The sequence below is a fragment of the Gymnoscopelus braueri genome, assembly GCF_963280865.1.
Source record: "Gymnoscopelus braueri genome assembly, chromosome: 22".
In the NCBI taxonomy this organism is placed as follows: domain Eukaryota; kingdom Metazoa; phylum Chordata; class Actinopteri; order Myctophiformes; family Myctophidae; genus Gymnoscopelus; species Gymnoscopelus braueri.
This window is the reverse complement of record NC_137624.1, coordinates 41838508-41862226: the sequence shown is the minus strand read 5'-3', so window position 1 is coordinate 41862226 and position 23719 is coordinate 41838508. Positions and strand designations below refer to the sequence as shown.

At 40.4% G+C, this 23719-nt stretch overlaps 1 long non-coding RNA gene across 1 annotated transcript; it reads right to left on the bottom strand.

Moving 5' to 3' along the window:
* Nucleotides 1-20979: 20979 nt before the first annotated feature.
* On the bottom strand, nucleotides 20980-21670 carry LOC308077855. Its single transcript, XR_013932456.1, has 3 exons — nucleotides 21553-21670; nucleotides 21265-21370; nucleotides 20980-21094 (listed from the first exon to the last, which is right to left on the bottom strand). It is a non-coding gene; the product is annotated as an uncharacterized lncRNA (long non-coding RNA).
* Nucleotides 21671-23719: the final 2049 nt, after the last annotated feature.

Below are 23719 nucleotides of genomic sequence, written 5' to 3'. Positions count from 1 at the left end.
TGGTATGTTCTTGCACTCTATTTCAATGACGTGACGCGCACGTCGCTTAACACCTACACTGCAAGTCACAAAATGGACAATTGATATGCATCTAGGCTTATTCCTATGTTAATTCGCTAGGTGTGAGTCGGGAGCCTTTGAAAACTTTGTTGTGGTGCAAATTTAAAGTAGTTTTAAATCTATGCTTGTGCTTCTGGTCAAATAAGTTCCGGCACGGCGTGCAAGGCCGTCCAGTGAGCATTGCACCCCTGTATAACAGTAATACTCAAAGATCTATAAGTTGGAAATAGGACTGTGGCTCTAGGACTATTTAAGTTATTATTCAAACTTAAAATATTCTTTATCAAGAGAACAGACGTAACCTCTTGACCTACAAGGTTAACACAACAACACTATACTGATAGACATAGACAACATGTGACATCATATCTATTGAATGGAAACACATCAATATCTGTGTTAACATTCAGTGATAGTATGTGAATTATGTCTGTCTATCCATTAATATATTGATTATATACAGTAATTATATTGATCGTACCAGAGATGATAATGTTGATGGACTGGCTGAGTTGTCCTGACTGGGACTCACACCAGTAAACACCACTGTGCTCAGGATCCAGCCATGTGTAACAGGACCCTCCTACACAGAATCACAATGAAAAGAAAGAGGGATTTCACTTGAAATCAATCAATCAATCAATCAATCAATCAATCAGTCTGAATGCCAGTCCGTCCATCCGTCTATCTATCTATACCTACATACCTTCAATGTATCCCCAGTCATTGCCACATGTTCCACTCCTCCAACTGGTCTTTCTTCTCACAGACCACCCTGGTACAGACTTCCCTTCTTCCTCACAGCTCAGTGTGATGGACAAACCACTAAAGAACTGAGATCTGTCAGGACTGACTCTCACTGACACTGTATGGAGAGAGAGAGAGAGAGAGAGAGAGAGAGAGAGAGAGAGAGAGAGAGAGAGAGAGAGAGAGAGAGAAAATAACAACATGGACATTAGACCAGGGGTCTTCAACAGGGGGTCCAGGACCCATAGGGGGTCCTCAGAGCTACTACAGGGGGGGCGCCAAATATTTTGTGATAGGATCATTCTTTTTTACAATAACAACTTGAACCCTATTATCCCTATTCTGAGGAGAGCAAGTTAACAAGTGCTTTACAGGACCCTGCTGGATGATCTCAGGCAGCAGCCTGGCTTACAGGGAGTTAAAAGATCACAGATATACACAAGTTGTACAATAACCCTCCTGTTGTACGCCTGGTGTTACAGTAGGACCCAGGGCCCTATCTTGTGCTCCACCTTACCCCTTATGCCTAAACCTTTATAGGCATATTTTACCAATTTGAAATAGCCGATCTACATCAACACGTTGTGAGCTTGTAGATCGGCTGATTAAAATGTATTATTGCATATATTAATTTTTATTATTATTTGTATTATATTATTATTTTATTATATTTTGTTATTATTATTATTATTGCATATATATATAAATATTATAAATATTATTGCAAAAATAAACGACAACGTTTTTGATGTCAGATGACATCTTGTCAGATGTAATCTGACATGTAAACGTTTATTTGTGCTTTACACCCTGTTATTATAGTAAAAGGCTCCAATCATCTGAGTTGCTCCAGGCCTTCTTTATTCAGTTATATGTGTCCGCTTCTGAGACGCACCGGATCAGCCTGATTTCGCCTTGAGGCGTGGTGGAATATCCCTTTAATCTTGTAGATCGGCTATTTTAACTATTTTAAAATGTTTTTCAAAATAGCAAAAAAAAAAAAAAATGGCATAAGGGTTAAGGCGGCGGGCAAGATTAGAGCCCCCAGTGTGCTACCCGTTACCACAGTTATAAACGGACACCGGGCCGTACTTGCGAACGATGCAAGTCAGTAACAAAGTTTGGAATTCTTTCCCCAGGAAAATGGAAACATTATTATAGAAATAATAATGAAACGTTCTCACACTGTAGTGTAGTAGGGCTCTTATGACAAAGTGCTACACGCTCTTCATCAGACTCATGGATGGGAATTTATTCCCCATTTACCAGAGGTGACCAGTGTCACCAAGAGCTGATTTAGGCAAGCATATAATATTCCTCGAAAAATGACATAATTTCAGGAAGGCGACGTTGTAGTTGTTGTTAAAGTTGCACCTGTTCTTACACCCACCGTGTGGTACCTCTAACATTATGACCACAGTGTGGTACCTCTAACATTATGACCACAGTGTGGTACCTCTAACATTATGACCACAGTGTGGTACCTCTAGAGTCTAACATTATGACCACAGTGTGGTACCTCTAGAGTCTAACATTATGACCACAGTGTGATACCTCTAGAGTCTAACATTATGACCACAGTGTGGTACCTCTAGAGTCTAACATTATGACCACAGTGTGGTACCTCTAACATTATGACCACAGTGTGGTACCTCTAACATTATGACCACAGTGTGGTACCTCTAACATTATGACCACAGTGTGGTACCTCTAGAGTCTAACATTATGACCACAGTGTGGTACCTCTTGAGTCTAACATTATGACCACAGTGTGGTACCTCTAACATTATGACCACAGTGTGGTACCTCTAACATTATGACCACAGTGTGGTACCTCTAACATTATGACCACAGTGTGGTACCTCCAACATTATGACCACAGTGTGGTACCTCTAACATTATGACCACAGTGTGGTACCCCTAACACAGCGGTTCTCAAACTATGGGTCGCGACCCAAAGTGGGGTCGTGGGAAGGTGATGTTGGGGTCGCGCATTGGCAACCAATCAAGAAACGAAAAAAAAAAAATGGTAACCAACGTGAAGGGGACGGTGATGAATGCAATTAGTGTTCATTCAGTATAGCCTAGTCAGGCAGGGTTGTTATATAAGCCTGACCAGCTGTATCTATTTTGTTGATTAACACAGTAAATGGCAGAAGCCACAGAGAACCAGTGGTGTAAAGTAACAAAGTACATTTACTGAAGGACTGTACTTAAGTAAAATTTTGAGGTACTTTTACTTTACTGGAGTATTTCCAATTGTCTATACTTTTACTTTTACTCCACTACATATCAGAGGCGAATATTATACTTTTACTCCACTACAATTATTTGAAGACTTTAGTTACTAGTTACTTTTCAGATATAAATTATGATATTATGAAACATACATTAACCACTTTAGTCCCATACCTAGGCTATTTGAAAATAGCCGATCTACAAGCTCACAACGCGTCGCAGCGCGATAATTTGTGAGCTTGTAGATCTGCTATTTTCAAACATTTTAGTACTTTTACTTTTGGTACTTTAAGTACATTTTGATGCCAATACTTTTGTACTTTTACTCAAGTACATTTTTTATTCCTGAACTTTTACTTGCAACGGAGTACTTCTACATTGCAGTATCGATACTTTTACTTAAGTAAACAAATTGAGTACTTTTTCCACCACTTTAGAGAACTGTGAGTTCATGACAGGGACGGCCACTTGACTCCTCCCACACAGACAGCTCCAACACTGACAAAAATACAACTGATTTTAGCCGTTCATAAACCATTTAATCAGGACTAATTATGTTCAATATGAGCGGGTGGTACAAATACATGGACCACGGGTCCATTTGGTTCCATCTGTACCCTCGCAGAGTTCAATTTAGATAGCGCGGGGCGCGATGCGGTCGCCAAAATAAATCCCTCATAGTATGGGGTCGTGGACGTGGTATAAAAAGGTTTGAGAACTCCTGCTCCTGCTCTAGTCCATGAGCCAGACAAGATGTCATTATCGAAAGAGTGGGCAAAACCTACCTATATTAAATTGTTTATAGGGTCAATATAAGTAAATTAATGTATGATAACCTTTACACAGGAGTAGCTTTTTCATATTTATCACACATTTTGTTATTTTCCCCATACGTACATGACAGGTGAAAACAATAGTTATCATAATGAAACTTCCCCTGTTGATTACTTACATGAAGACAATGATTTATCGTATTACAAGTTTTCTGAAATTGTATATTTAAATATGCAAATTGGGCATAGGAAAATATGCCCGAATTTGCATAACTTTCCAGAATCAACATTGGAACATTGGACAAAGCCAGAGTCAACATTCTTATTTGATTTTGTTATAATGTTGGAGTCAAAGGTTTTTAACGAGGGAATATTCAATATCTGGCTCAATTTTGGTGCTCTGGCTCATGGACTAAATGCCTAATTTGCATATTTAAATATACAATTTCAGAAAACTTGTAATAAGATAAATCATTGTCTTCATGTAAGTAATCAACTGGGGAAGTTTCATTATGATAACTTTTTTTTAATTTAGTAATTTTTTTCACCTGTCATACTAGTGGGGAAAATAACAAAATGTGTGATAAATATGAAAAAGCTGCTTCTGTGGAAAGGTTATCAATCATAGATTTATTTACTTATATTGACCCTATAAACAATTTAATATAGGTATGGTTTTGCCCACTCTTTCGATAATCATTGCTCAATTTTGGGGTTCTGACTCATGGACTAATTGTGTTGTACCTGTTCTTACACCCACAGTGTGGCACCTCTAATGACCAAACGTATGAAATATGGAGATACAAGGATCCATGATGTCATCAGAAAATACTGACATTGTGTCAGCGCACATCATCCACACACACACACACACACACACACACACACACACACACACACACACACACACACACACACACACACACACACACACACACACACACACACACACACACACACACACACACACACACACACACACACACACACTTCTGAATGCAGAGATAGATCACAGAATCCCCATTCTAGATTGGGTTGCCAACATTGCCACCCAGCAATACGGGACGGGTCACACACACACACACACACTCACACACACACACACACATGCCACACAATGATGCCGCAGCCACCTGAGGGAATCTCACACAAGCACACACATACAGTTCCCTGTCAACTGAGTGGCACCCCCAGGGTCCTAGCACCCTTCCCATACAGCACACAAACACACAGGGAGGCAGACAGATGCACTGCCTGGAGCATGCACAGAAAGCTAAATATTGTCCCTTGTCCCTTTGCCCGGGACAAATGACGTCCCGTACGGGATGCGCCTCTTTTGGTCAAAATACGGGGCGCTGACTGTTGACTGTTGGCAAACCTGATTCTAGACTAGATTGTAATCTAGAATCCTTGTTATAATCATGTTTCACTCATCAGTTACAGTATCTGTGGTGAGGGTCACAGTAATAGTTGATGTAACTCTCACTACAGATTGAATCTATTATTGCATCATGAGAATACTCCGTACAGCCCCCCCCCCCCCCATCAGATGCTATGCATTGTGGGATGTGTGGTCTGAGAGGTGACAGAAACCTTCCAAGGCTGTTTTCACAAAACTACAGTTTGGGTATGTAAGCTGTGTTTCTAAAACTGGAGGCTCAAACTGTACAACCAATGTTTCATTTCTTAGCTGTGATTCTCTACTTACTATGTAGTAAAATATATATATTTTTAAACCAAACATTTTAAAAGACTTTGTCAGATTGGCACATGATGCATACATTTAGTTTTCATGCCCAATCCTTTCAAAATCCAACAACAGATGATTGTATGATTGTAACAAAGTATTGTTCACAAACGGAACATTTTAAAAGTTTAAATAAAAACTTGTCACTTGCCTTCTGAGGTCACGGGGCTGGTGGCTGCTATGCAGAGCAGCAGAAGCTGCAGAAACCACATTGTCACTGTAGCTCCTGACTAGACTGACACACACGCAGAGTCATCACAGTGGTTTATAACAGAGACATATAAAGGTAGACGCCTCCTCAGACTCTGGGGCGTATGTATATGCGCCGGGCGTCATATAGGGGATGGCTAGTTCATAAGAGGAAGCCTCGCAGCAACTAGTTAGTTAGTTGGAACTTGCCAAACTCCACACTCAGATTTGTGAAATAAATGTGATTTTACTGCAGTCTAAACAGGGCCTCAGAGACATGGTCAGTTTGTGTGCAGCTTGGGATGAGACTGGTTCAGAAAGAAGATGTGTTCAACAGCCATCATTTTATGTTTTTGTCATTAGTTGTGTCTTAATTTGACAAATTGAGGCTTCACCACATCGACAAACTATAAATTACAGTGGCAACACGGCAAAAGTTGTGCAAAATAGTTATCTTCCAGGGATCTTTATAATGTTACTATTTATGTAATTGTTTGTTTATTTATTTACTTACTACTTATTTATTTACTTACAGAGCCTAGTCCCTCCACGTGCCAGAGCCTCTTCTCTCCCACAGTCCCGGCAGAGTAGTTCCGGAGAAGCGGATTGAGTGGGTAGCTACTGGGACGTACGTAAGTCTGGGCTTGATCAACCCTGGCTGGGTCACCTGGGCGAGGGTGTATGTTGCGAGACCCAAAACGACCGTTTACCCCAGGCTACAACACTGATGATACGTCCCAGGTGCATCCATGTGATTTTTTTTCGTTAAAGTTATTCTATTTATAGTGGCTCATTGAAATAGACTACGTGACAACCAGGAATAGTTTGGTGACCACTGGAGAGACGGTTGACAGCCGGAATGTAGACGGCATCCGGGAGCAGTATGGGTTAGCGCCCCAGCCTGTGTTTTCCGTGAGGAAGAAGCCCAACAAATCCACAGTGAGGCCTTTAAAGTTTAGGAGGGCTATTCAAGCAAGCCACACGTGGAGCCTGCAGTACCACCACGGCCTAAGAAACCATCACGCCAGAAGGAAATGTTTGGAGCGAGGGAGTCTGGTGCAACGCTCAGGTCCTGGACCTGGTGAGACGGAGGAGGAGCCCGGCCAGGAGGCCATCCACAGAGCCTAGTCCCTCCACGTGCCAGAGCCTCTCTTCTCCCCCAGTCCCCGCAGAGTAGTTCAGAAGAAACGGACTGAGGGGCCCGTCTTACCTAAGAGGACTGACCGTGGGTAGCTACTGGGACGTAAGTCGGGGATTGATCAGCCCCGGCTGGGTCACCTGGGCGAGGGTGTATGTTGCGAGACCCGAAACGCCCGTTGACCCCAGGCTACAACACTGATGATACGTCCCAGGTGCATCCATGTGATGTTTTTTCGTTACTAACCATTATATAATAATGCTCTGCGACTTTGATGTTATAATAGCTTTCAACTGTATTGGAGTGTTATGTGTTATGGTTTCACTGCCATTAAAATATGTAACACAGACTGTCAGTGTCTCAAACCCATTTCATTTGTATTTGCTGTTTTTGTAAAAAAAAAAAAAGAAGCTCAACCCAGCTGAACGCAGCCCTCAAGGGGCGCGGAGCAATTAGGGGTTAAGAGTCTTAATCAGGGACACACATCGACACATTGCTGGCCTGGAATCGTACCTGGAACAACCAGGGGCTCTGGCTCCCCAGGCAGGTTCACTAACCACCACTCAGCTATGGCAGCCCCATGCCACGTCCATGCCATGCCACGCCATGCCATGCCATGCCATGCCATGCCACACCACAAGACAGAAAGGTCTCTGTGGGAGGGACACCGAGCTGTCCCAGCGGCATGAATATTTATCCTCCTTCTCTGTGGTCCCCAGGTCTCTGTGGTCCCCAGGTCTCTGTGGTCCCCAGGACAGCACACAGACACCATACTGTATGGTTTATAACCCAAAATGTGATGAGCACGCATGTGGATGCCAGGTCTTAGGAGGATACAGTTGATTATATATTAGTTATAGAAATAATTATTTTTGCCAATAGGCCAACGTTTGATAAAATCATTGAAGCTGAAATTATTCAACTGAAATAGAGTAAATTAAAGTGGGTCAAACCATGTGAGACCTCAGTCTATTTTAGGAGTGTTTATGTTCCTGTGAAGCTGTGTGTTGGTGCAGGTGGATGTGGTCTGTGGTTACAGAGAGTAGCTTACACCAGTGCTTCTCAAACGGCTTCATGTCAAGGACCCCTAAATTAATTTGGCCGCGGACCCCCATCTTAAAATATGTTGTGCCAAGCAGGGACCCCCATACCAGATTTGTGGTGTCAAAAGAAAATCATGAAATATTATATATATTTTTTTTAATTTAATGTAAAAAAATATATATATATTTCATGATTTTCTTTTAACAGCCGATATAGGGTTAAACTGATTTTGATATATGAACACATTTTCGCTGGGTAAACCCACTCAAGGACCCCTGGGGGTCCCCGGACCCCACTATGAGAACCCCTGCATTAGACCACAGACCACCATAACTCTGAGAGTGTACAAATGGAACCAATTTGGTTCCATTTACACTCTCAGAGTTACAGACCCATAAGGGTCCATTTGGTTCTGGGGACCCCCTGGAACCCCCTCAAGGACCCCTGGCTGTCCCCGGACCCCACTTTGAGAACCACCAGCTTACACCTCTCTGGGTTTTTAGACTAGTATTAGTGTTCGTCTAAAAAAGGTTATTTAGAAAAAAAAAAGTGTTTACCTGAAAACTCATAAACCACAGGATGTTTAGACAGTCATCTCTGCTGTGGTACATGTTTTTTTCTCTCTTCTTCAGTTAAGCAGAAAATGGTTCCCAGAAAGAGAAGGATTTATCTTGTGATCTTCACACCTTGAGAAGTGTGTTGGTTTATCTTCATCTTCATCTTCATCATGGTGTTTGGCTGCAGGGTTGTTGTTTTAGGCCTTGGTGCTTTCATGTCATTTAAAATGTGCAGGTTGGGGGACAAGGCACTGAAGTGACACTTGTCTCTGTCCCCTGGGTCAGAAACTCGGGGCCTGACACCCTATAGCAAGGGTGATGCAACTTTGATGGAGAGGGCCACTATATATTTACACACTCACTCCAGAGCAGTGGCGTACGAAGGGGGGGGGGGGGGGGTACTCGGGGAAAAATCTCGGGGGAAACAAGTTAACAACAACACTACACTGACTACAAAACTGAAACACGTTAATAAAAACAATATGCAAGTATAATCAATCAATCAATTCTTCAGCGGTGGTCTCTTCATGTTGTAGTTTAGTAATGAATGGCTCAAGCTGCTCTCAGAGCCCCTTTTATGCCAGGTGAGTACAGGTGATGGCCCAGACCCCCACCCCTGGCACTCCTGGTACCCCATGAAGACAAAGGCATACATTTGCATCACTATAGGTCGAGGGTCGCTCTGCTGAATGGATACGGTGGTGATTGGCTGCCTGCCCGCGTGAATGGACGAGGAGGCGGGGCTAATGGTCCGACGGCCACTATTTTGTTTGGATTTTTTTTCACTGCCTGTTTTTCAGTCAGTTTTTTACTTTATTTTCTAGGGGAGGCGAGATACACCACTGCTCCAGAGGGCCACAATGCATATACTGTCGGGCAGACACCTCTTATCTCCTTATTTTCACTTCTTTCGTAAATGTATGCCGTACTTCGTCATTCTATGTCACACAAAAATAGCAAAAGTGGCCGATCTACAAGCTCAAAACGTGTCGCAGCCCGACGCGTTTTGAGCTTGTAGATCGGCCACTTTTGCTATTTTTGAATTGGAATCCTGAAAAGTTACATTTTTATTTAATTTCTAATGCATTTAGTTATACTTATGTTAACTTGAACTTAAACACAAATACATTGGACATAAAAAAATTCTGTAGTTTGTTTTCCACTTCAGGTGAAAAACTACAGGAGGGTAAAACATGGCAGGCTGCATCACACTGACCTTATCCAAAGACATTCCAGAACAAGAGACGACACTCCCATCAGGTCCCATTATAACAACCAGCTCCCTCTGCCTCCGCCATGTTGGAGTGAAAGAGACTTCCTGTTGCTTCAAAAAACATTACAAAGTCATGCTGTACAAACAATAACTTGTTTTTATTCTATTCTACTACCATATATGTAATGCTTCTACAGGACTGGTCTGTGTTGAACAGGGAAACAGTATTATAAGTATGCATAACACTATAATTATTTACTCATATATTTATCATATTTATGAATGGATCAAAGCAGAAATTAGTAACATACTGTATTCATTCAGAATTTCAGGGTGCATGTGTGCGTGACCGCTCATGTTTATGTGTGTGTATGAGGTGTTACATTAACATTAATTCAGAGCGTCAGTACGTGAACGTGCTTGGCTTGTGTGTGCTTGCACCTGCGTCTTACAGTAGCCTGTCACCAAGTATTGGACCCAAGAGCAGAACCACACAGGCAGGCAGATGGAGTTCAATGATGACTTATTAACAAACTCAGAAGAATACAATTTAAAGCAGGACTTACAAGGCCAGGATACACCGTGACATTAACTATAATCTGACAAAATAACAGTGAACACAGGTAGGTTTAGATAGACACAGACTAACAAGACACAGGTGAAACATAACTACAATCAACACAGGGATTGGCTGGGGCACAACAGGACACAGGTGGAGAACATAACTAATCAAAGGGAGGTGAGACAAGACAGTTAGCAACAACCAGAGCCTTCTATTAGAGAGTTGCGCCAATGAGGGGTCAGAAACAGCGTCGGTCACGTGGTTCATGTAACTGGAAACAGTGACAAGGAGCCGTCGACTTCAATGCATTCCATGAACCTCCGGTTTAGGGATTTGTCACTATTCGCCAATAGACGGCTATGTAGAAGACCTGGCCCGAAGAAGTGAACAGAGTTGGCGTAACTCTCTAATAGATGGGACTGGCAGCAAGGGCAGACAGGAAACACTATCAAACAATAGGAACGATCCACAATAATAATACAATGATCCTGACAGTAGCCTAACATTCATTCAGATTTTAATTCATGAAGAAAAAAGATGTTGAAACTCATGGAATCTTAATTACATATAATGTTTAATAAATTTCATGTGGATGTTTAATAAATATTAAAGACATTGTCGTTAAATGTTAGAACTATTGTTGAATGAATATTAAAGACATCATGGTTGATACATGTTAGGGCTATTAGCCATCGTTATAGACTAGAGTGTTTGTTCAGTAACAGGAGTCTCTATGTCTTTCCAGCTCTTTATTAAACAGAAAATGCATTTTCAGGTCAGGATAGAAATGTTAGCCAATCAGGATAGAGAACTCACAAGATAGAATCCTATAAGACCATAGAGACACACGGCCGGAAGCGGAAGGCCTACAAATTCACGCCCACTTTTGAGATAGCACCGCTACTCGAGGTCCGTTAGAACGATGAACTGCAGCTGCCAATGCAATCCCTATGAGAGGATATGAGAATTAGCCTACTTTTAAAATATTCCTACATTAACTGGAGACAATATTGATTTAAATAAAAATATGTTTCCAAATGTATGGAGTGTCTTTGTCAACATATCTTCTTGTTTTCTTAACAGTTGATGTGTTTCACATTTAATTTGCCACTTTAACGAGTTACCCATAATGTTAACACAGCAGAGGGTAAACGGCAGACAGACAAGTTGTCGCATATCAGTGACATCACTGTCTTCACGAGCGCTGAGCTCCGACCCAGTGGCGTACCCTCCCCTAGAAACCCCAAACAACCAGAAAATGTGTCATTGCGTGCTTAATGTCCTCAAAGTCACGCATCCAACAAGCTTTGAACCGAGCAGATTGGACCTTATGTTCCAGAGATAATGACCAAAATATATTGAAAACGTCCACTTTCGCCGGTTTTCTGGGTATTGATTTGAAAACCTCAAGGGATGCGTCTGTGACGTATATACCATGCGACCACTTAAACGTAAGATTTCAGAAGCTAGAACTTCTGACACACTGATGGAGTATATTATAGTATATTGTGGGTAGTATATCGAGATGACAGATATGGGACATTAAAAAGGATAAATTAAACAAATGGGACAGTTATTAGAACACAAAAAAAATCGCTACAGCCTCAGTAGTTAACCTGTGAAATGATGGTATTTTACAATGCCTCTCATAGAGATTGCATTGAGAGCTGCAGTTCATCGTTCTAACGGACCTCGAGTAGCGGCGCTGTTTCAAAAGAGAATTCACCCATGGTTAGTGTAGGGTTAATTTGGCCTATAATGCAAAAAGCACAAAATCAGGCTATAGAGCTGATATACTATGCTGTGGATAAGCAACATTACACCGTCCTGGGTAGTCCACCAAGCCTGGCGGGGATCTGCCCTCTGTGGCTCGACCCTTTCTAGTTGGAAGCTGCATTTACTGTGGTTTGTGTGGAGTTTCCCATTTCAGAAGCACATGAAGTGACTCATGTTTGTTTCCAGTCAACAAGAAAGGTGTGAATTTACTGAGAAACCACCTGATGATGAGATAAGTAAAAAGCCACTGCTCTGCTCTTAGACCACTGATGCCCCCCCCCCACACACACACACACACACACACACACACATGGCAACACATGCTGCACACGCACACGCTAGCAGCACAGAGACTGCAGCTTTCTGATCTGCTATTTTTGAATATGTATGTGATTAAAGGCACACAGGTGTTACCTGATTATTAAAGGCTGACAAGCCAAGAGAGAACAAGGCAGTTCTTTATAAATATTTAACCAATATTTAACTTCAATTTGTAGATCGGCTATTTTCACTACTTTTGTGCTCTTTCTTATGGTAGGGCATTCATTTACAAAAGATCATCCATTTTAGGGGGTAAATTCACTGTTTTCCATGTAAATTCAGTTTTCTTTTTTTTTTTTAAAAGTACAGTGAAAACAGACGATCTACAAAGTTTAACATGTTTATTATAAAAACATGAACACAACTACGTTTTAATGTAGATATAAGATTTTAATCAAAATGGAAAAATGTGTAAAAAGGTACATATAATAGCCTACTAATATTGGTACAAATAATAACTTGTAATATATTCAATGTACAGTAAGGAATACATCATGGAAATAGCAACAACACTGTCAAATAAATTCCAACATGAAGAAATTAAACGTATTCTGCTAATAGTATTTACAAACACAACACATCAGGGCTTACAATAAATGCAAGGAATCTCTGTACATATGTACGTATGTACGTCTGTAATCCAGGTACCTCGAGAACCGTTCCACCGAACTACTTCAAATTTGCAACGCACGTTGCAGATGATCCAAGAGAGTCCCGTGCCCGGCGTCGAGTCGGTCGGATAGGTTGTCCAGAGCCGCCAGAAAAGGCTCTGGCCAGGCTCTGTCTGTGGTCCAAATGACCCAATTGATTGCCATGGCAACCCCAGTCTAAGATATCTGAGGTCACCATGACTCAGCCATAACCATATAACTACGCCCAACCATATACGCCCAAATATGGAGTGTGTTGTCTAACCTCAATGTGTCGTCATGGCATCAGCAAACAAATCAGTCAGCTTCATATATGGAGGGAATCTCTATATATGAAGCTGACTGATTTGTGTATATATATATGGTTGGGCGTAGTTATATGATATACTTATGCCTTATACTGATTAAAGCAGGTATCAACCGGGGCAACGGTCTAGTATTTACAACAACAGTAGGTTTAGTATTTACAACATTAAAAAAAAAATCTGTACAACACAGTCTCATATCATGGAGACATACTACACTATCTTCACAAGAGCCAGCTTAGATAATGTGTGTCTTTATCTATCAATTGATCTAAAGGGCTGTCAGTCACCATTACAATATTTAAGTTGACGATTAATTGCCATAAAAATAATTGTGATTAGCGATTTCCTTGTGTTTTGGTTTGAACATTGAAACATTCAGTATGAATACAAATGTCATTTCAGTTTGGCCTTTTAGGCTTCGTAATAATCAATTCACTCTCTGTACAGGACAGATGACAAATAACTTACAAATACACGACTGTGTTTTGACGCGTGGTATTATTATGTCAAAGTGACGTGTTGTAAGCTTGTAGATCAGCTATTTCTGCTATTATTGGAAGATGTATGAAAATTTATGAAAATTTTTCAACATGTGAAAGGATTATGATGATCATAAAAAATAATTGTGATTATCTCAAATAATTGCGATTAGGCGATTATGTTACTTGTGACAGACCTATGAATGGATGGATGGCATCTCTAAGGGGCGATCAGGAGAGGACAATGGTTCAACTCTAATGTCCTCCGGGGACGGCCATAGCTGAGTGGTTAGTGAGCCCGCCTAGGGAGCCAGAGGCCCTGGTTGCCCCAGGTACGATTCCAGGCCACGCCAGCATATGTGTCGATGAAATGAAATTTGTCCCTGAGCAAGACTCTTAACCCCTAATTGCTCACAGGCCCTCATTGGAAACAAGGACTTTCATGAACGTCCTGTTAAAAGGAATTATCCTTATCCTTATCCTCCCTAAGCCCTCCAGCCCTGCTCCCTCACACACTGAAAGCATCTGTCATTTTACATTTTAACCACTTTAACCATTATTTTATACTTTGCTGTTAAAAAATAGCAGATATACAAGCTTGTAGATCTGCTATTTTAGAAAAATCGTGAAAATGTGTGCAAATCTTTGCTTCTGGGGGGGGGCCGTCCCTGGAACAACATATTTTCACTTTACATCACTTTTAAAACTCGTCCCGTCCTTATTTACAGTCAGCTTTAAAGGCTGTGATTGTTGCATATTATATTTACGTTATTCTGTTCGTTTTAATTTGGTTTTAGGTTAGGAATTGTCATAGTATTCATTTAAATAAATCCTATTTACAAATTCTGTGTACTGCTCATTTCTTATGGTCATTATCTCATGTCCTCTATTTTTTAAAACTATATCTCTTCCCTTCCATCTCCCTTTGAGAATGGTGAACATGGTAATGTTTGTTTACATTCACTGCCAAGGACGTCCTTGACGTCTTTTTTTGTCCAAACGCCCAGGTTGCCATGAGGACGTCTTAGATGTCTTTTAGATTTTTTTGACAAAAAAAGCTACATGTAGGCACCTTTTCCAGGAAAGGGAATTTGTATACTATACTTAAATGAAAGTCTGACATATAAGATTAGCACAGTAAGAACCAAAAATACAATAAACACAACACATATTAATGACACTATTACTTTCAGTCTCGTCATAAGCGGCTGTAGGTGGTCTCCAGGTTGGGGGTCATCTTGGACCTCAGCTGTGATGTCAGGGTGTGTGTCCACATCATCATACACCTCCTGTGGATCCTCTACCTCATAGATCACTGCACCTGTACACACACACACACACACACACACACACACACACACACACACACACACACACACACACACACACACACACACACACACACACACACACACACACACACACACACACACACACACACACACACACACACACACACACACAAATGTAAATCATACTGTATAATAATTCCATTTCTTTCTTCTTCTTTTTTTGTGACTTTGGACTATACCCAGTATTGTATTTCAATCTCATTAGAAATATAAAAAATTAAGCATTTCATAATTATTAGAGGGCCAAGCAAGTAGTGCATAGGCACCCTTTTGTATTTGTTAGTTTTATTATTATTCCGCCACTTTTTGCAGTTCTGGCTTAACGGTAACCGTTAAACAAAACTCACAACCATTGGCCAAAGGGTGGCGCTATAGCACTCAAAAATGCTAACTTTGAACACATCATGACACTTTGACCATTAAGCTCCGCCCTCCACTTTTCCAAGTTTTTTTTAGCAAACTGCGTGAAACATTATACACACAATAATAGTAATCATATTTGTTTTAATATTGCACTTAACATTTGAAACAAATCTCGACAACTCCTACAGTACAGAATAAAAAAACATTTGCAAAAAAACAACGCTTCTAAAAGAAAGGACCTATTAAAAACATGCGGGCAAAGAAACCTTGGGGGTAAAATCAGAATAGCTGACCGAATCCTTTATTAAAAGGAAAGTCCTCTCTTAAAAGCATCAACAGACTGTGGAGCTCTTAGCTGGTCCGGGAGTGAGTTCCACAGTGGAGGGGCAGCTGAGCTGAATAGAAGGCCCGGTCGCCCAATCTATGGACAATCTCCTGGAGGTCCCCCTTGAGGTGGAAGGCCTGTGTATGGGTTCACACAACCCAGCAACCCTATAGGCAAATTACGCCACTGTGCATATTGCATTGCTTAGCCCCCGTATTGCTGCTCGCAGCTATATATATTTTTTATATCAAGGAAGAACCTCAGCCCTAAATTCTTTACATTGGCTTGTTATAGCGCGACCATTACTCCAACAGATTTTATCCAAATCTCACAAAAAAAATATAACATTTGAATGCCATTCGAATGTATTTTAAAAAATATCTATTGATTTTTTTTAATTTAATGTATAAATAGTTTTTATTATTTTAATTTCCTGACCTACCAATGCGAAAACAAATGCTTTCATCATGTCACGCATGATCAACAATAAAGTTTGAGTGCATGCACTGCACAAAGAAAGTTAAGAACGTATAGTCGCTATACCACCCTGTGTGTGTGTGTGTGTGTGTGTGTGTGTGTGTGTGTGTGTGTGTGTGTGTGTGTGTGTGTGTGTGTGTGTGTGTGTGTGTGTGTGTGTGTGTGTGTGTGTGTGTGTGTGTGTGTGTGTGTGTGTGTGTGTTTGTGTGTGTGTGTGTGTGTGTGTGTGTGTGTGTGTGTGTGTGCGCGTGTGTGGTCACGCTGGTCACACCATGATGGTTCAGCGCAGAGGGAGGCAAGACTCCTCCCTTCCTTAAAGTTTCCCTCTATAAACGTCACTTGAAAGTTACGTTTTAGACACTTTAATAATTATGACAACGGCGAAAGTTTTGATGTAACATTGTCCGTCTGTAATGTAGAGGATCTCAGCTGTGCCTCTGTCTGTCGCAAACCCACCCGTCCCTTCAACATGCAGTTGAGCCTCAGCCGATCTGCAAGCCCACAAAGCGTCGCTAATGCGATGCGTTGTGGGCTTGTAGGTCAGCTGTGTTCCTGTGCGACACCATTGTACACCGAAACAAAAACAGGCACTAGGCAAGGCAGGAACGCACACACATTAAATACGTGCGGTAAGAAGTTGTAGTCTAATATTTCTCTCCTCTTATAAAAAAAAAGAACATTTACATAAATTAAAGCCATAACCCTTAACTAATATAGTTGGTTTCACTGTTTTGTTTTTGCCTGTTATTAGAGCATTTGTATGTGTGCACGTGTGTGTTTATTACTGTACAACTATACATTATTTTATATAATTATACATTATTTAAAAAAATATTCGAATATATTTGAATATTAAAAATAATAAAGCATTGAATGGGATTACAGAGGAGAACTGACAGCCCTACTGTCTGTGTCCCGCGGGACTCCCGTGGGGCAAAGGGCTTGCTAGTGTGTGTATGTGTGTGTGTGTGTGTGTGTGTGTGTGTGTGTGTGTGTGTGTGTGTGTGTGTGTGTGTGTGTGTGTGTGTGTGTGTGTGTGTGTGTGTGTGTCTCGCTCCCCGCAGTGTAAAATGACTTCTCTCTCTATCTGTGTCAAGTGAAAAGGGGAGGGGCTAGTGAAAGTATGAGAAAAAATAACAGATATTCAAGGCAACAATGCGTCGAGGCTTGTAGATCTGTTCTTCTCAAATTGGTGACGTAAATGACTTCTAGAATATTATTGCATAATAATAGAGTTTCATATAAATTGTGCAATGTACAACGAAGGTGGAAAAGTAGATGGTAACCTAGCCAGAGCCATGAGGGATTTTTGTAGCAAGTTGGGAGAGAATTGGAACTGCTTGGCTCTGATCTAGTAGTCGGTACACAGACGGACCGGGCTTGAATTATAGTTGGAAAGATTGACATGACATGATGTTCAAGCCTCCTATTGACAAAGTTCATATAAAAAGTTCTTATAAAAGAGAACATCTACCTACAACCACGTTCATAGAATACATTAATATAACATTACTCACAGTTGCTGGCCTGGCCTGGAATCAAACCTGGACCAACCAGGGCCTCCGGCTCCGCAGGCATGCTCTCTAATGATTCTGCTATGACCGCTGCAAATGCAGAGAATGCTATTTAGATAGATGCTAGGTTCATTGCTTATTTGGTATCATATAGTTTCTTTGACACATTATTGTTCTTTCTGAAATCTACTTATGTGACTATTTACTCTGTCATTGTTGACTACAGTGCACGCTTACTCTGATTACTTTGGTTACTCTGATTACTCTCAAAAAAGCCCCGTTATACAGTGATACTGTATTATACGGTACAGTAGTATTATACAGTAAATTACTGTATAATACTACTGTACTGTATAATAAAGTATCACTGTACTGTATAATACAGTATTACTGTAATACTGTATTATACAGTACAGTGATACTGTATTATAAAGTACAGTGGTGTGTGCGACACAAGCCAGTGAGATAATGAAATGAATGTGTATCACTGTCTGATGAGAATATAAATATCACTCACCAAGTTGATCCAAGACTTTCATTTCATTTAAATATCACTCACCAAGTTGATCCAAGACTTTAATTTCATTTGCAGTGATGCCAATCTCCTCATATTCAACAACTTCATCCTCTTTGTATTTTTGTGAAGATTGTCTTACTAAATGACAACACAGTTAGAAAACTACGGATTAAAAACTATATATTTACTGTTGTACATGCAGTATTACTGTACTTATTATTATTATTATTATGTAGGATAAAATGTCTTCACAATGTGACACACACACACACACACACACACACACACACACACACACACACACACACACACACACACACACACACACACACACACACACACACACACACACACACACACATTTTTTTAAATGACTGGACAGGTATTAAAACATGTCATTCATTGAATTTACATGATGTTCAAGCGTCCAATTGACACATGGTTCATATAAAAGAGAACATCCTATATGACTACAACCATGTTCATAGAATACATTAATATAACGTTACTCACAGTTGCTGGCCTGGCCTGGCATCAAACCTGGGACAACCAGGACCTCCACAGACGTGCTCTCTAATGATTCTGCTATGACCGCTATGAATATACAGGATGTTATTTAGATACCATGTTGTTTAGACATTTCATTGTTTGCCTGGTATCCTATAGTTTCAAATATCCAGAATGTTGTTTAGACAGAGACTAGGTTCATTGTTTACCTGATATACTATAGTTTCTTTGAGGCTCTACATTGTTCTCTCTGAACTCTACTTATGTGATGGTTTACCCTGTTTTTAGTGTTCATGCTGCTGACTCTGATCCAGGGCCGGACTGGGACCAAAATTCAGCCCTGGCATTTTGGTCCGGACCGGCCCACCCTCCCCCCCCGGACCGTTTTGTCAACGGGGAGCGTTTCACTGTTTCAGCCCAGCCCTGCACATGAACTCTGCAGCCGCACTGAGGCCCCTGCTGGAAAGCATCCCAGCCCAAACATTAACATAACTAATAATTGGGCCACGCGACCCTGAAATGACCGTAATAATCCTAAAACGGGAACGAAAATATTTGATTTATTTTTTTGGGTGGCCCAGCGGCCCACTGGCCAGCGGTCCACCGGGCATTTGCCCGGTACGCCAAATGGCCAGTCCACCCCTGCTCTGATCTCACACATGTAAATATCCAAGACTTTCATTTCATTTAAATATCACTCACCAAGTTGATCCAAGACTTTCATTTCATTTAAATATCACTCACCAAGTTGATCCAAGACTTTCATTTCATTTGCAGTGATGCCAATCTCTTCATATTCAACACCTTCATCCTCTTTGTCTTTTTGTGTAGATTTTATTACTAAATGACAACACAGTTAGAAAACCACTGATGCAAGATGTCAAAGAAAGAAGAAAACAATATAATTGCTTTACTGTTGTACATCAGTGTCATCATACTCGCCAAAGCAGAGCATTATTATCATCATCATAATTATTAATACTACTACATAGTAGTAGTAACACGAGCACGCACACACACACACACACACACACACACACACACACACACACACACACACACACACACACACACACACACACACACACACACACACACACACACACACACACACACACACACACACACACACACACACACACACACACACACAATTTACGGCCTTTCCCGGCAATCGGACACTGCATTCATGATTTGAGGCAATTTGTTCCAAAAATGTGTTTTGCTAAATTAGACCTGCTGGTGGCGCTAAAACAGGCCAATGTGAAAAGGGTGGCATTTCTTCCTCGGCCTAGTGGGAATGTGTGTGTGAAATTTCACGGAAATAACAAGCTGCGTGCATAGTTTGAGGCATTTTCTTCAAAACGGACCAATCCTGCAAACTTTGGAGGCCAACCTTAGGCAATGAGGATGGAATATGGGAAATCGGACAGATCTGTGTTGATCACATGACTATAGAGATACTGTGTACCGATTTGCATGACGTTTGGATAACATCTGTAGGAGTAATATAAAAAAAATGGGTTTTGCACAAATCGGCCTCCTGGTGGCGCTATAACAGGCCCTTGTGAAAAATTTGAAAAAAAAGTGAAGAGGTTCTGCTCTGGCATCCAGGGAGTGTGTGTGCACAGTTTCGAAGCAACCGGGCCAACGGTGCCGGAGATTAGCTGGTCGCACACGGACAGGACACACGGATGGACGGACACAGGACGGACACACGGACGGACGGACAGGGGGTAAAACATACTCTCCTGCCATGCCTTTCGGCCTGGCGGAGACAATAAATGAAAAAGATTTGCATTTGAACTTGCACTACGAGAAACAACATGATAACATGATACTCTGTGTTCAAATACTGGCCTCTTGTGACCAGATAGTAGTATTACTTCGTCTACATGAGTACAATCAGGCTGTGTTTCTGTCAAATATCAGTTTTTTTTTTTCCTAAATGACTGGACAAATATTAAAACATGTAACAGTGAATTTACATGATTGGCATAACAGATTATTCACATGATTCAAGACTCCTATTCACAAGGTTCATATAAAAGAGAATATCCTATGAATACAACCACTTAAATAGAATACATGAATATAATGTTACTCACTATTAACAGTAGCAGGTGTTCTCACACACAGGCTGAGGAGAATCAGCAGCAGCACAATCACAAGGACTGTGACAATCCTAAGGACCTCCAGTATATCCTTTAATTCAAAATGATAAATCTCTTTGTGTTCTTGATTTTGTTGGTTGAATAAAGAAAATGAGAGATCATAATCATCATCATCATAATCATCATCATCAAAAATAATCATCAGAATTGTTTCACTCATCAGCGTCTAGGTAAAACCACAATAACTAATAACACATTTAGTTTAGCATGATCAGTGAAAGTAGGTGTGGTACCTTTACAATAGATTTCAGCTGGTTTGACTTTCTTACAAGACTTCTGGTGGACACAGTCTCTGATGTTCAAATTATCTTTTGTGCAAACCAGAGTCATTTCCAGGTCCTACAATCATAATCAAAACTTCCTTTAGTTTTTGAGAGAGTTTTTTCCTCACTGTTTTCAGTCAGGAATGTCACACAAAAACACATTTCATACAAAATAATGTGCAGAAGAGACTGGAGTGACAAGATGTCTTATGATATCAATGAGACTTAAAGGACAAAGCAAACAAAACAGTTGTTTACCTCGTCTGTGGAGTTCACATCTGTCATAATGTTCTCTATGACTTCACCACAACGAAGCTCCTTGCACAGCAGGTTCTTAAAATCCTTTGTTAAATTTAGGGGACACACACGCTCCCACTCATCTTGGTAATGGACATTAAGTGTGCCTCCACACCACTCTGTGGTTCTGAAACTGATAACATCTGTAACAAGTGAAATGAAAAACTTCTGCTTTATTCTCTGTCATGTGGAAATGATATTGCATCCAAACTTTTGAATGGATAAGTAGCATATACTGTAGGAATTAATTAGCATAAGGAGAAAGAGAAAACAATTAGGAAGCTTATTCAACCACTAAAATAGGAGGAAGAAAAAATAAATACATCCATTGACAGTTTCAAATGAAAATAAAAACTGATCTGATCTCAATTCCAATCCATTGTTCATTATGTCTAGAAACGTGGAAATAAGTTAAGGTTAATCTAAAATGTAGTTTCTATAGAGGTCTTTATCCACTTCAATGTCCAGAATGCCTGTTTTACATTAATAAACTATATGTCATTGCAGTCTCATATACACATTAATTTTTTTCAGTTGAAAATAATACATCAGTAACACATACTGAAGTAAAATATGGACAGAATTCTTAAATAGTCTGATATACAATAACTGCTATATAGAATACAAAATGACATACAGTAACTACTATATAAAATACAAAATGACATACAGTAACTATTATATAAAATACAACATGCAAAACTGTATAAGTATATAAAATAATTCACCTGAACAGTAGACAGACACCAGTCCTCCAGCACACCGGCCCAGGACCGTCTCACACTGCCCAAGACTGGACTCAGAGCCCTGGCAACGGACGTGGTAAACATCTGACCCAGTTCCTTCATGTTTTTTAAAGGGCAGAGCATTGCCACAGCCCTTCTCTCTGCAAACTATTTGTGAATGTTTGTCATCCCAGTGATCACTGCACACCCTGATGCCATCGATCTTCACCTCACCATAGCATCTCTCATACCAATACTCTGATAGGCTAACCCGAGGGTTATCTGGGAAAACAGAAACAACAACAAATCAACAGAAACAAATAAATCCCTAATCCCACAACCACATAGATGTGATATCGCTGAAAAAATATGTTTTGTTGGTCATGTAGAGATGTCATTCAAACCATTTACTTGAAATACGAGGCATACATCCACTGGGCCTGATGAGGCCTGAATATCTCTCATCCATTTATGATCAATGAAAAATAAACTATCCTTTTCACCACATAAACATACATCTGTCTTGATATTAAATCATCTTTTGAAAACAATCCTGTACGTTAAAATAACTCTTAATGTGTACAAATGGACTGGTAAAATCCTAGGTGTCAATTTATTGTATTATCTATAATAAAACTAATTATAATGACAGCATTTACTATAATCCATTTTTGGTTGTTTTAGTTTTGGATTGCACTGTTTGATAATACAATGTATTGGCATTGGAGATGTATTAATAATAATTGTTATTCATTACTCTAGCATTGGAGGTAGATAGTATATAGTAATAATAATAAGTTATTACTCTGGCATTGGAGGTAGACCCCTTGGTTCCCGGAGGTTGTATTTTCACGTTCACAGTCCCAGATGTTCTTCAGGTTCTTCACATCACTACAGTTGAAGCTCTTCTCCCACAGATCAGAAGAACTATTTGATGCTGTATGGTTTATATAACCGCCACGGTCCAGATGACGGCACAGTTTGTCTCCCTCTGTGTCTGTCCAACCATGGCTAGAAACCATCTGGGAACCATTCTGACTGTAAACAAACACATGTCCCTCAAAGTGTCTTCCATGCTGTTTTGGATGTTGTATTCTGATCTTCTGCCAGTCTGAGATGAGAAATAGCAGAGACACAGCATAGTTATAAACCAAGAAATATGAATCATTGCCTCATATTCTACCACAGTCCATGTTCATACTGTAAATGGGCTGTTACTGTAACATGCAGAGTATCTATACAACACTTATTTGTTTAAGTCAGGTGGAATCAGATGAAAGCATTTAAAACGTACCAGAACACTGGAGGCCACCAAGAGAGCAACGTCCTTTGTCCTGTAAAGTAATGTTACAGTCTGCCACCTTGTGGCTGTTTGCAGGACAGCTCAGTCCTGACACAACTTC